This window comes from Thermobia domestica, chromosome 18, assembly GCF_964235325.1.
Source record: "Thermobia domestica chromosome 18, izTheDome1.hap1.1, whole genome shotgun sequence".
NCBI lineage: Eukaryota > Metazoa > Arthropoda > Insecta > Zygentoma > Lepismatidae > Thermobia > Thermobia domestica.
This window is the reverse complement of record NC_137471.1, coordinates 127063421-127076698: the sequence shown is the minus strand read 5'-3', so window position 1 is coordinate 127076698 and position 13278 is coordinate 127063421.

The window sequence follows — 13278 nt, the reverse complement described above, 5'->3', positions numbered from 1 at the left end:
GAACACTCTTCTTTTTCCTGGGATTCATCCACACTTACGGTCAAATTTAGTACCGTCTATGTAGTATCTATGTGCGGTATACCTTGAAATCATCTCGGTTGATAACCTTCACAGTGCACTCCTAAAATAAAGCAATTGTTTTAGAATTATAATTTGCAGCATGTGTGGCAAAATTTAAAAACGAAATACATCTCAGAATCAAGGCTAAGTCAAACGAAGCGATATATGGGTATTTTGTTTTAATCTTACTACAGGCTATCCAAAACACTAAAACATTGTTTTCTATACTTTTGGAAGTTGTATACTAAATATCTTAGTAGCTGTCAATCAAATTTGGAACGCTGAAAAAGTTGTAGTGTAGATATACAATTGAAGCTAAGATCCAAACATAAAATAATGATATTACAAATAAATAAAATTATCTTAGGGTGGAAATGGAAGCTGTAGACGCATGAGTATTACTGAGTGAAGGAAGGAAAGTACCAGCGTTAGGGCACCTTCAGCTGGGTTACGAGTTTGACAGTTCATACACAGAAATCGTTCGGTGGTTTATATTTCCTGCTTCGACTTAAAAGATAAAGAAAATTTGCTCGCTTTAAAAGAGTTAAAAGGTAAAAACTTTAAAAAGGTTTAGTTTATTGTATTTTTGTTAATGTAAATAAATAATGTAGACAACTGACACAGAGCTTGCCCGCTGGACCTTGGCGCCCTAATCCAACTGCCATTTATATGCCTGCCATAAAGTAATAAAGATATAACCTTTTTAAAAAAGTGCAGATTAAAGGTAGCTTAATATTTACATTTTTTAACGATACCTATAAATTAATAAGGTAGAAGTATATGTGGTCCTTCTCACTATGCTTGCTTATATGCCTTATATATATATATCTTAAAGCCTAGTCATTAATAATACCAGCCCTCTGCTCCTATACCACCCTGTGATACCGGAGCAGGACGTTTGGACGCAAAGCCATATACCTAAATATGTTAATCTACTTAAATAGGTTATAATGTATTTCATAACCAGAGATGATTACGTACTAAAAGCCTTAAAAATAGGCACTAATATCACAAAAACTCTTAAAAAATAACTGCACAAGCTAAAATCAAGAAGTTCAGAAAGGTGAAATTTGATCCAAATTTTCTTTAAAATACCATCTTCAAAACTCTTAAGTTTTCGTTATGTTACAATATGTCCTATGGTAAACAATCACTGAAAGTCTCAGTTGCAACAAATGCTTAATTTAGTTCTGAAAAATTTTTGTGATGCAGAAAGAAAACATATGGGTCTAATTATTTTGTTTTTAGAATGATATATCCTAATTTCAGGAAAATCGGAGACAATGACCTGCAGAATTTCTTTTTCAGCATGAATCTATCATGAGCTAAAATAAAACTTGCTGTAGGCATCCTATAACACCCCAAAGTAAACTTCTGCGAAGTTACCTTTATAATATCTCTAACATAAAGGATATTCATAACTTCATAGCAACTCATAACATTGCATTACTGCTTATTACTATGTATTTGCAACAGAGATACTTGGAAAGGAAACAACAGTGAAACCAGAAGTAAACAGTGAAATCTAATATACGTATTGAATAAGATATTTTGTCTTATGTTACAATTACCATGACATTATCATTCCATGACGGAATTATGGGCCAAGTCGGTCCTCGTGGCCGAGTAGGCGAGCGCCATTTGCTAGTAATGAGAATCTCTTTTCTCATATGGCCTCGCTGCTGGAAGGGACGCTAAACTAAAAATCCCCTCCCCCCAAAAAAATCAATTATGGGGCAAATCCAGCATTATTCTACAATTTCAAAAGTTTCAAAATTCTGTACGGCGAATATATTTCTTTCTTTTGAGTTGATTTTGAGATTAACGTCCCGTTCGGCAGCGAGGCTATATGAGACATGGACCTACTGATTAACGTGGAATCCGAACCACATGAGCTCCCGCCGGGAATTTTCTTCTTTTCTTGGGCGGATCTTTTCTCGAAGCATTGCCTCGTACACTAAGTCCTGCTTTTTTTGTCCGAAATGCATCAATAAAGCGCCAAATCGACCAATATCGTTCCTTTACGTTAGATATACTATAAAGAACAGGAGTTATTTTATTTTGGGGTATCACAGGCTGCCTAAAGTAAATTTTATTTGGGCCATTCTTCGTATTTAAATGTATAGTTAGTGCCTATTTTATCAAAATTTATTATTATAATGTCTCAACTTTCTATTAATACAATAGTCTCCACTATTTGGTCTAATGGGCATATCGAATAACAAAAAAGTGCCTTCCATTTCAATTCAGGTAGAGCATGTACCATCACCATCTCAGATATTGATGAAACGTTTTTTATAACAACTAGACATGTTTTTAAGAGACTCGTATTTTTTGTTTTGTTTCGTCGAAAAAACTTTTCCCGCCAAGTAATGGGCCATCGAAGATGGGGAGTACAATTTATGAATTTTAGAAAAAATGGAAATGGTCAATTTCGGAGCACCACCATTCAGCTATGGAGACAGATAGAGTTATAATTCTTGTTGTGGTATGTACATAAGGATATAAGTAAATATATTTTATTATAGTTTGGTTTGCGTATTTGTATCTTTCTGTATATAAGCTAACACATGAAATCCAGTTTATCTGAAAAGTCGAGGTTTGCGATTTTTTCGAGCACTTCCGATTCGAATTTTAAAATTCTGTTTTCACGATTAGTGAGACCTAGTTATCCGCTTTCCGAAAAAAAAAATTGCATCGCTTCTGTGTGCAACCGTTTTGTCGCAAAAAATTTGAGAAATCATCAAATTTTTAAAAATTGCCAATTTTGGGTGTCATTTTCTCGAAAACACCATAATTTAAAATTCTGAAATTTTGTCAATGGTTCAACTTTACATGAATAACAAACACACCAAATAGCATTCTCGACCATTGCTTCATGAATTAACTATAGCCTTTTGAAGTTAGCGAAGATTCGTTAACTTTGATGTCACAGTTGGCAGCATTGAAAACAATGAAAGTGCAACAATTTAATGATGCTTTTGGTTCACATTCATTAAATAAAGAATAAAAAGTTTTCCTGGCTGCTTTTTATTACTTTGATCAAAATCTCTCTCTGAAATGGTAAAATGAGCCTCCAACTACTCCATCTTCTTAAATCGATCTAATCTGATATGGGAATTACGATTATGAAACACACACATTTTAAGTTTACTCTAAACGGCCATCCAAACATCTTGATGATCTACAAACAACCTGAATTATTACCTCAATGATGAACTGGAATGCTCCAGACAAAATTCTGATAAGTGCGATGTCATTACAGTGATCGAAAATGGACAAAAAGTTAAAAAATCGAAAGATTTTCTTACGCGTACTATCAAAGAAATTTACGGGCTGTTTAAACAGATCAATTCCAGCATAAGAATGGTTCACTCGAAATTTTATAGTATTCGACCAAAGTGGGTCAGTCCACAACCTGCGAGGGAGGTGTCTGTGTGTTGTGCAAATTTTAAGTTAACTGCTACTGCGTTGCAACAAATCAAAGGAGCAGCCTGTATTGAAGCTGTCATGAGTGACCTATTTCCATTAGTAGTATGATTTGTATAAAATGACAGCTGTCTTCTTCAATAATGTGGTGATTGTCATGGAGCGGAAGGAGTAAGTGTGGAGTCTTTAATTATTGATCCTGATAAAAATGAAAATATTACATATGCCATATGGGAAAATAATGATCTTGTTAAAAAAAAACTGTGACACTGTTGCTGGTTAAAACTAAGAATTTTAAATCATGAATACATCGAGAAAATCCAAAGAGAATTAATTGCTACCGAAAAGCATCGTGTAAAATTTCAAGATACAAATTCTATTTTACTGCATGTGGACTTCGTTGAAAACTGGACTGTTATTCTGCTAAGTGAAATTCAGAGTAATCACTGAAAAACGATCAAATCTCCATCGTTACGGCAGTGGTATATTATTATGAAACAACTGACAGTTTTGCTGTAATAGGAGACGACAAAACACACGATTCCGCTCGTACTCATAGTCATGGATAAGATTCTAAAAAATATTTGAAGAAAAGCGATAATATAGGTTTTAGAAAAAGGTTCGAATACGTGTGTAAAATTTATCAGACCGTTTCAGTGATTTCTAATGATGCTGCATCCCACTTGAAAAATTGCTTTCAGATGTTCGAGACGCGGGCAGGTCCGATAAAGCAGTGGCTTTTCAGTGAAACCGGCCATGGCAAGGGTCTCTGCGACGGTATTGGGGGTGTGGGGGGAAAGGTATAAAGAATGTGGCAACACGTCATAACCTTAGGCAAGAACAGATTCACAATATTAAAACTGCAGAAGAATTCGTGAGTATTGTGCAAGTACAAACTCAGGGTATTATTCTCGTAATGTTGTCAAGAACCGAATGGGACAATTTTAAGAAAGAAAAAAAAAAACAATGGGAAAGTGTGCGACCGGTAACTGGTATTCGACGAAGTCATCTTTGGCTTTTATGGCAGTAACGGGTCACCATGGACTAACTTCGTGCTTTCCCCAAAATCGAGCTTCTGCAATTCAAAGTGTAAATTTACGAAATCTGCAAAAATGACTGCATACATGATAACCAGTGATGGATAGGAGAAGTATTATCAAAAAATCATGAATTACATGAAGTTGAAGTGTTCTTTATGTTTCCACATAGACCTTCAACAGGGTACAGGTTTCCAAAAAGGCATAAGAGAAGTGAAAATAAGTGTTTTGTGACTATCGACAACGTGCTAAGCGTTGTGAGTGCACCAACACCTATTGGAGAATCTGCACGGTTAGATGCTATTAGCGAAGAAGACACTAAGCAAGCAAATAATTACTTCAGTGTGATAAAATCAGTGAAACTTTGATTTCGAAAACCATTTTAAATAAGTTAGTTTAAAATTTGTGTGTTTCGTAATCGTAATTTTTATCTCTGATTACATCGGTTTAAGAAAACGAAGGAGTAGGGGGGGTTCATTTTACCATTTCAGAGATCCATTGAGATCCATTTCAGAGCAAGTCAATGAAACTTCAGTAACTTCAAAAGGCTGTAGTTAATTCATGAAGCATTGGTGGAGAATGCTATTTGGTGTGTTTATTATCTATGTAAAGTTGAACCATTTGACAAAATTTCAGAATTTTAAACTATGGTGTTTTCGAAGAAATGGCGATTTTTAAAAATTTGACGATTTCTCGATTTTTTTTGCGACAAAACGGTTGCACAAAAAAGCGATACAATTTTTTTTCGGAAAGCGAGTGGAAACAGAATTTTAAAATTCGAACCGGAATTGCTCGAAAAATCGCAAATTTCGACTTTTCAGATAAACTGACGTTTATTTGTTAACATATGTACAAAACGATACGCATGCGCGAACCATACTATAATAAAACATAGTTTATTTATATCCCTATGTACATACCACAATAAGAATTATAACTATCTGTCTCCATAGCTGAATGGGACTGCGAAGTTGACCATTTTCTATGTTTTCTAAAATTCATAAATTGTACTCCCCATCTTTGATGGCCCATTACTTGGTGGAAAAGTTTTTTCCGACAAAACAAAATATACGGGTCATTTAAAAACATGCCTCGTTGCTATAAAAAAAAATTCAACAATATCTGACATGGTGATGGTACATTTGGGGGGGGGGCGAGAGGATGGTACAGTTTTTTGGGCTGTTACGAATACAAAAAAATCCCTAAAATATAAAAACAATATTCTTTTCTTTATAATAGCACTATCTTATTCTAGATTCCTCGCTCTACTAAATGAGGATTCGAACTTATGAAAGATCAATAAAAACTGTATTCTATAACCATAGCCGCCCGCTGCAGGGAACAGTTGCTTTCCCCATGGATTTTCAAAATACATAACAAAATTTTAAATTTTCTTATTCACACACAAAAGTTAGTGTAGTTAGACGTGAATGTAAATAATTGTTTTTTACATTAAATATTATATGGTTCTAGGTATCTGTATTCGTGACTTTCCTCGTATGACTGTCCTTTTGCCCCCTCCCCCCTGTAAAATATCCTGTGGGAGTTACTATGTCTAAATTTCCCTTTAAAATTCGCTTATATACTACATATACATCTATATAGCAACTAGTTTTTAAAAATGAATATATTTATGATTACACCAACCAAAACGATTAAATTAATCGAGAGCCGTAATTAGTAGACACTGCTTTACTCGGTTAGTGCATTGCATACATGACAATGACAACCAGCATATCTGAGAATGTTCCATACTGTGAAGAGATAAATTTACTTCGAAATATCCCATACTGCAGCTAACTTAATATTATATAAGAATTTCGATACTCGAAAAGAAAGATCAATTGAGACGTGCTAATTATCCTGAATAACCGAGTCCTGTAACCAAAAAAGAGGGGTTAAAATAGCTAATTGTCTACAACAGCTCAAGTGCCCGGCAATAATTAAGTGCAATGAGCAATTACAAAGAAGAGACGGTTATGGTTACCGCAAAACCGTACAATTGTTATTCCTCTTGCTTAATGTAACCAGGTAAGTTGGTTAACACCTTTTGCTCTTTTTCTCGGTAAGTGAACTCCAGAAGGTATAACGTCATTGACTTCCCGCACTTGGACATACTCGTCACTGAGGGTGTAGTAAAAGGATAGCCAATCACCAGCCACAATTCACCGCAGTCAGCGAGCTATAAGTAACCGAGCTGGCAACTCCGCATAAACGTCACTACATCTTTTCGCGGGAAGCAGACTACGTTATACCTTCCGTATTATAGTAATCCAGGAAAAGGCAAAGTGTACTTTCACTGAAAAAAATGAAATATTTAACTTTTACGTCCCACGATTATGCCGGTTAGGCTAAAGGAGACGGTGATTGAGAAATGAATGAAATGGTGGAATGAAGAAAGTGGGAGGAAACGGGAGAACCCTGAGAAAACCCACGCACACGTGTTTGTCCACTACAAAGTTCACTTGGCGGGAGCAGGATTTGAACCCGGGACCCCAAGCACCAGAAGTGAACTGTACTTTCACTGAGTACTGCTCGGTTACTATTTGGCTACACGATTTCTAGCGTAGTTTTAACCGAAATTCGACTACTAGCAGCTAAGTTTTCATTTAATTCTTACTCTGCACACGATAAAAAAATAGTCATATGCACCCGTGGTGTGAGTTATTAGTTAAAATTTATTAGTAATTTGTTACAATTTTAGACAATGCCTTTCTTTTAAAAACAAGACAATACTGCATAAATTCTAAGGGGAGAAGTGACACCAGTGCTTATAGTGTAAATCTTCGTACATATACATATAAGCTCTAAGACAGCCTTTCCCAACCCGGAGTCCGCAAGCCAATCTGAGAAAGGCACACACATACACAGTGATGAGAAATACACTATTCACACGGTGCGAGCTGGGTTCGAACCAGGGACCCCAAGCGCCGGAGATGAACGCTCTACCACTGAGCCACTGCGACCCCCGGATTAGACTTGATGTTGAGGCGGATCGTCACTTAAAAGTTTCTTTTTCTGATCCTGACATTTCCAAGTTAGTGGCTGAAAGATAACACCACTCATCACATTAATGAAGTTGTGTATCTCGGTAAGTCATACACTTAGTGTCAGGTTAATTTGTTGAAGTTAATACATTTTATATTCTTCCAGAAAAAAATACGTTTTTCTATACTGGACGGGTAGGCTATTGTGGTTTTGTGTTGTTTACGTACTAGATTTATTTGTAACATCTTAGTCAAGATATCCGGCCTGAGATTTGAAACCAAGGACCACCTGATTACGCGATTGGCATCAAACAACTCTAACATGATTATACCACTGCAAAGAAAAACAAACACACCCATATATGCACTAACATGGGAAAAAATATAAATACTAACCGTATATTATTGCAAGGAGTTTTTCACATGCATTGTAGACTCTAAAGTAGGCCGCAGTGTGGAAAAGGTTGGGAAAGGCTGCTCTACGATATAAAGGGTTGCGGTGGCTCAGTGATATAGCGTTCACCTCTGGTGCATAGGGTTTTAGGTTCGATCCCAGCTAACGCTATATGAACTTTGTGGTGAACAAACACTATCTGCGTGGATTTTCTCGGGGTTTTCGTTTCCTCCCACTGTCTTCATTTCACCCTTTCGGTCATTTCTCATCATCGTCTCCTTTCACGGGACAGTCATGGGACAAAAAATTTTCACGATATCAAATAAAGAATATATCAATTAAATAAATATCCGGTATATCACATTACAATTGTTAGCGTATATAGGAAGCAAATTTTTACTTTGATTGGAACAGTGACTGCAACCAATTCACCTGACCCGGTTCCCGGAGCAGTTTAGGAATCACAGTGAAGTTGCTCCACCAGGTCGTGATGTAAGGTCATGTGGCATTATCATGAGGTAAAAGTGGAATAAAACGAGCTCTGCGGGACTTCTAACCCAATTTGCTCGCTAACGCTCGCTCAGCTACGTTTCGCTGCGTAAGTAAATCACTTTTTTTATCATTAAATTTGTGTTTGCAAAGTGGAGCACCAAAGGCATGAACAATTCCAACAAGTGACTGAGGCACAAAACATTTCCTGGAAGTGACTGAACCTATAAGAACCGATTGAAGTTACTGTCTGACTCAAAGTAAAATCTTGCCTAATGGGTATACTCGAGCAGACGGTTCTAATAAATTTTGACATTTCTTGTAGCCTATTTTCAGGTTAGGTAAGAGTTCACTAAATGAGGAGCTCCATTAGTACTAGCAAATTGACTTACGGAGGGCTCATTATAAATACAATGTGAACGTATGTCATAAAAAGTATAGTTCATAAAATACGAACCAACTTATGCTATGTGGACACTAAAAACCACAAATGCTATCTAACCGAGTCAGAGCAGGAGTGAAGCAGGGGCAAGCGTTAGCGAGGGGGTGAGTCCGTAGAGAGCAGAAGATACTGGAAGAGCACACTTACACATACAATACTTTCACTATTACTCAAAATTCATTTCAATATACTGTGCATTGACGGTAATTACTTATATACACACTCGCATCACTTCACGTGAAATGTTTCACATAGTAGTTTACCTTTAAATTTTCTATTTGCTAGAACCGTCTGCTCGAGTGAACTTTGTCGGCTCTTTGTGGCCCAGCATTTTTGGTAAAAATTGGCTAATTTTAGTTAGGTCACGTTAGTTTAGCTTAATTTAAGCCAGGTCTAGTTTGGTATTTCGTAGTAACGTAAATTTGTACAATTAGAAAATTTATAGGTAAAGTACGATGTGAAACTTTTTTTTGTGAAGTAATGACCGTGTAAATATAACCAATTACTGTCAGTGCACAGCATATTGCAATGAATGTTGAGTAACAATGAAAGCATTGTATGTGTTAGTTAGTGTGCTCTTACACAATCTTCGTTTATGCGCATAAACCCCGTCGCTGACGCGCCTGCTCCCTACGGACGCACCCTCTTGTCGCTCGGGTTTCCGTGCTGCACTCCTGCCCTCACTCAGTTAGGTAGCATTCGTGCTTTTCAGTGGCCATACAAAAAACTTGTTCGTGTTTTATGCACCGTAGTTTTTATGCCCTACGTCCACACTGTACTAGTACTGACCTCTCCTGATGTCAATCTGCAAGTAGTAATGGAGCTCCTCATTTAGCGCATGCTGTTAATAGAAATACAAAACTCTACCCTAACCTGAAAATGGAAGAAATGTGTTAAAATTTCGTACAACCGATTCCTCGAGTAATGCCATTAATCTTCCCAAAAGACCAACTCTTCACTTTGTCCAACGTCACCTACTTTCAATTGTTTGCGTGTGGATGACAGTTTAATTGTAGTAGTAGAATATTTATTGTCATTAAACAACATTTTTATTATTATTTCGGAACACCTCAGCATTGCGTTTCTATTGTATGCAGCACTTCACAAATTTTTCACACATCAATACCCTTCCAAAGCACGAACTCATTTCTCCTGTAAACAATGTTTTTTTAACCTACTTTTGGTTCCAAAAAGCCGATATTACCCAATTGACAATAAAAACAGTGGATCTTACCTTTGATGTCTTCTTTATTTTCTAAGTATGGTCAGTTCTCTCCAGTCACAAACCTCAGTTCAAAAATATACTTGTATTTAAATATATATAACACCACACAAACCTATACTTTGAAGTTCACCCCACCACCACTACGACATTCATTTGTTTTCAAAACTCGCTCTGAATTCAGTGATGCCAGTTTTGTAACAGCGAAATTCCTGTCCGAAACCATAAATTTCCCGATTACATACAATAGTTACCGTCAACTTCAGTAGATATAATTTACAATATCTATAGCAGGCCAAAATTAAAAAAAAACTAAATAAATAAAATAGAATGTACACCATTTTTACGAACAATATGGTGTTTTTTGTGTTTTGGAAGGGATGTTATGTTCAGTAAAGCAACACTTAATTAAATTGTTTTAGCCTTAACACGATTCTGGTGTTGCTTGCACACCGCTTGTTCCTTGACACAAAAATAAATAAATAATTATTTAAAATGTTTAAAAATGCAGCGATAAGTAGGGTATTTTCCAATAGTTTACAATAGCTTGATGTTTCAAGTCTTTTGTGTGTTTGTAATGTTCACTTTTACCCAGGGATAAAGTAGATCTCAGAAGGTAGGGGGACACATTACGCAAAGCCGTCTCCTGTACTTATCTTTTCCCATTGTAATTTTTAGAAGCGTGTGATGCCACAGATATTTTCTGGAAGTGAGGAGACGACATCCACCTGCGTTCCCCCTCACTTTTACCTCTGCTTTTACCCAAGGGTAAAAGTGGATCTGAAAAGGTGTGGGGACGGTAGCGACATGACGTCACGCCGTTCCCCCAGCCTATCTTTGCCGATTGTAATTTTTTAGGAATTGAGGGGACGCCGTATATATTTTTTTCGAGGTGGGGGGACGGCGTCAACCCGCATTCCCGCACTTTTATCCCTGCTTTTATCAAGAAACCTCAATATTGCAGGCTAGGTTGTTCTACGCCTAGAAAAGTTGAGAATGCAAGATTTTCCCGTTTTCAGCCTATTTAAAAAATCTCCACATTCCCGTCAGTGCTCAGAATTTTACGTTTTACGGGAAATTTCGCGCCAACTGGTATCACTGACTGAAGTTGAAATACTTGCTCCCTGGTGCTGCAAACTACATGTAATAGAATTAAGTGTAAAAAACATCCACATGTATCTTAACATCGTCATTTTTGTTATTATTTAACATAACAAATGACGTTATATTTCTTTCCCTGATGTAATTTCATGACCAACATTTGACGTTGTTATGACGCAAGTGTGCTACTAAGGTCGAGTTCGATTCCTAGCGTGAGCTCATTTAGTTAGGATTCCACGTTAATCAGTAGGTTTCTTAAAGAAAATTTCCCTCGAGTGACAAAATTATTCCTTTTCTTATGAATTTTCCCTGGTTTTTGAGTGTCCAATATCTATGACAGAAGTTATGTAGTAAGATTAATTTAGCTATATTAAAGGAACTACTTACCGCATGTGTTTTATTCATTTGCTTTTTGCTTCTATTTTTTCGTGTATTTTCCAGGCATTTTAAAAAAAATATACACCGAAATACACCAAGCCAACAAAATGAAATGAAATCTTTCGGTTTAACGTCCAACGTTTATGCCTTTAGGCTGAGAGAGACGTGGATTAAAGGAAGTGAACGTTAATGGAAGAATTGGTGGAATGAGAAAGTAGAACAAAACGAGGGTACCCCGAGACAACCCACGGATACGATGTTGTTTACAACAAGCTTACTTGGCTGAGGATGTAAAAAGGGACCCCACGAACCAGAAATAGGCGCTCTACCACTGTGAAACTGTGACCCCCCCATTCAGCCAACAATGGTTGCAAATTATGCTACTTTCAGCACACAAAATCTATATCTATTGTATTGGTTTACTTCTGAAGAACAAAGAAAAATTTTAAACATTGATATTTGAGAATTTCCCTGGATTTTTCACGTTTTATCGAACATTTCCCTTTTTGTTAAATTTACCTATGAAATTTCCCTAGATTAGGGAAATTTCACTCAAACTACGAACACTGTAGAGATGCGCACGAGACAAGATTTGTGGCTGTCTCGTCTCGAAAATGTTCTGTAAAAGTGGTTTCTCGACTCGAAAAACATATATTTTTCTATTGGAAGAGCCGTGTCTCGACTCGAATTTTGTCAGGAAATTCCTGTCTCGACTCGTCTCGTGCGCATCCCTAGAACACTGATCAGTAAGTCCATGCCCCGCTCCTAAAAGGAACGTTAAACTCAATATTAACTCAAATATATATATATATATATATATATATATATATATATATATATATATATATATATATATATATATATATATATATATATATATATATATATATATATATGTGTGTGTGTGTGTGTGTGTGTGTGAGTGTGTGTGTGTGTGTGCTTATGTGAATTTCCTCGCGTCTGTATGGTTAGCACATACGCCTTGAGCGCGGGAGACCATGGTTCGATTTCCGCTGGGAGCTCATGTAGTTGTTATCCCACTTTAAACTGTAGATCCATGTCTCAAATAACCACACATATATTATATATATCTTTGGTACACTTATCTTCTGATTCGTCGAAAATTTCGGAACACAGTGTCCCGCAGACCGAAAAGTGAGTAGCATGGGTACAGAGAAACCAAGTCATGGAAATTTAAGCTTTTCAGGCTATGTTAATCCTTACATATAATGAAACTAGCTTGACCAAATTACAATGGAAGAAATGCAATCACCTGCAATACCTTGATAGCAGAAAATATTCTCCAGGTATTATTATCCCCCTCTCCTGCAGAATGAAAGCCCTGACGAAAACGCAGTATTATTTACATATAACTACAACCTTAAAAAACTAATTCTATAGCCTATGGAAACCGGTGGTTCAATGTCGCGTTCACAAAAGCTCTACACTGACTTCTATCCTTAGTCAGTTGGATCCAGTTTCTACTTTGTATTCCTATCTCTGCGAGATCCATCTTAATATTGTCCTCCCATCTGCGGCTAGGTCTTCCTAATGGTCGTTTTCCGAGTGGTCCTCAAGTCAAGACTTTGAAAACGTTTCAACTTTCTTCCATTCTAGCTACACGACTTACCCACCTAAGCCTTCTAGACTTGACGACCCTAACAATGTTGGGTAAACCGTATAAATATGTAGTTCCTCGTTATGAAGGTTCCGCCATTCCCCATTCCCGTTCCTCTTGG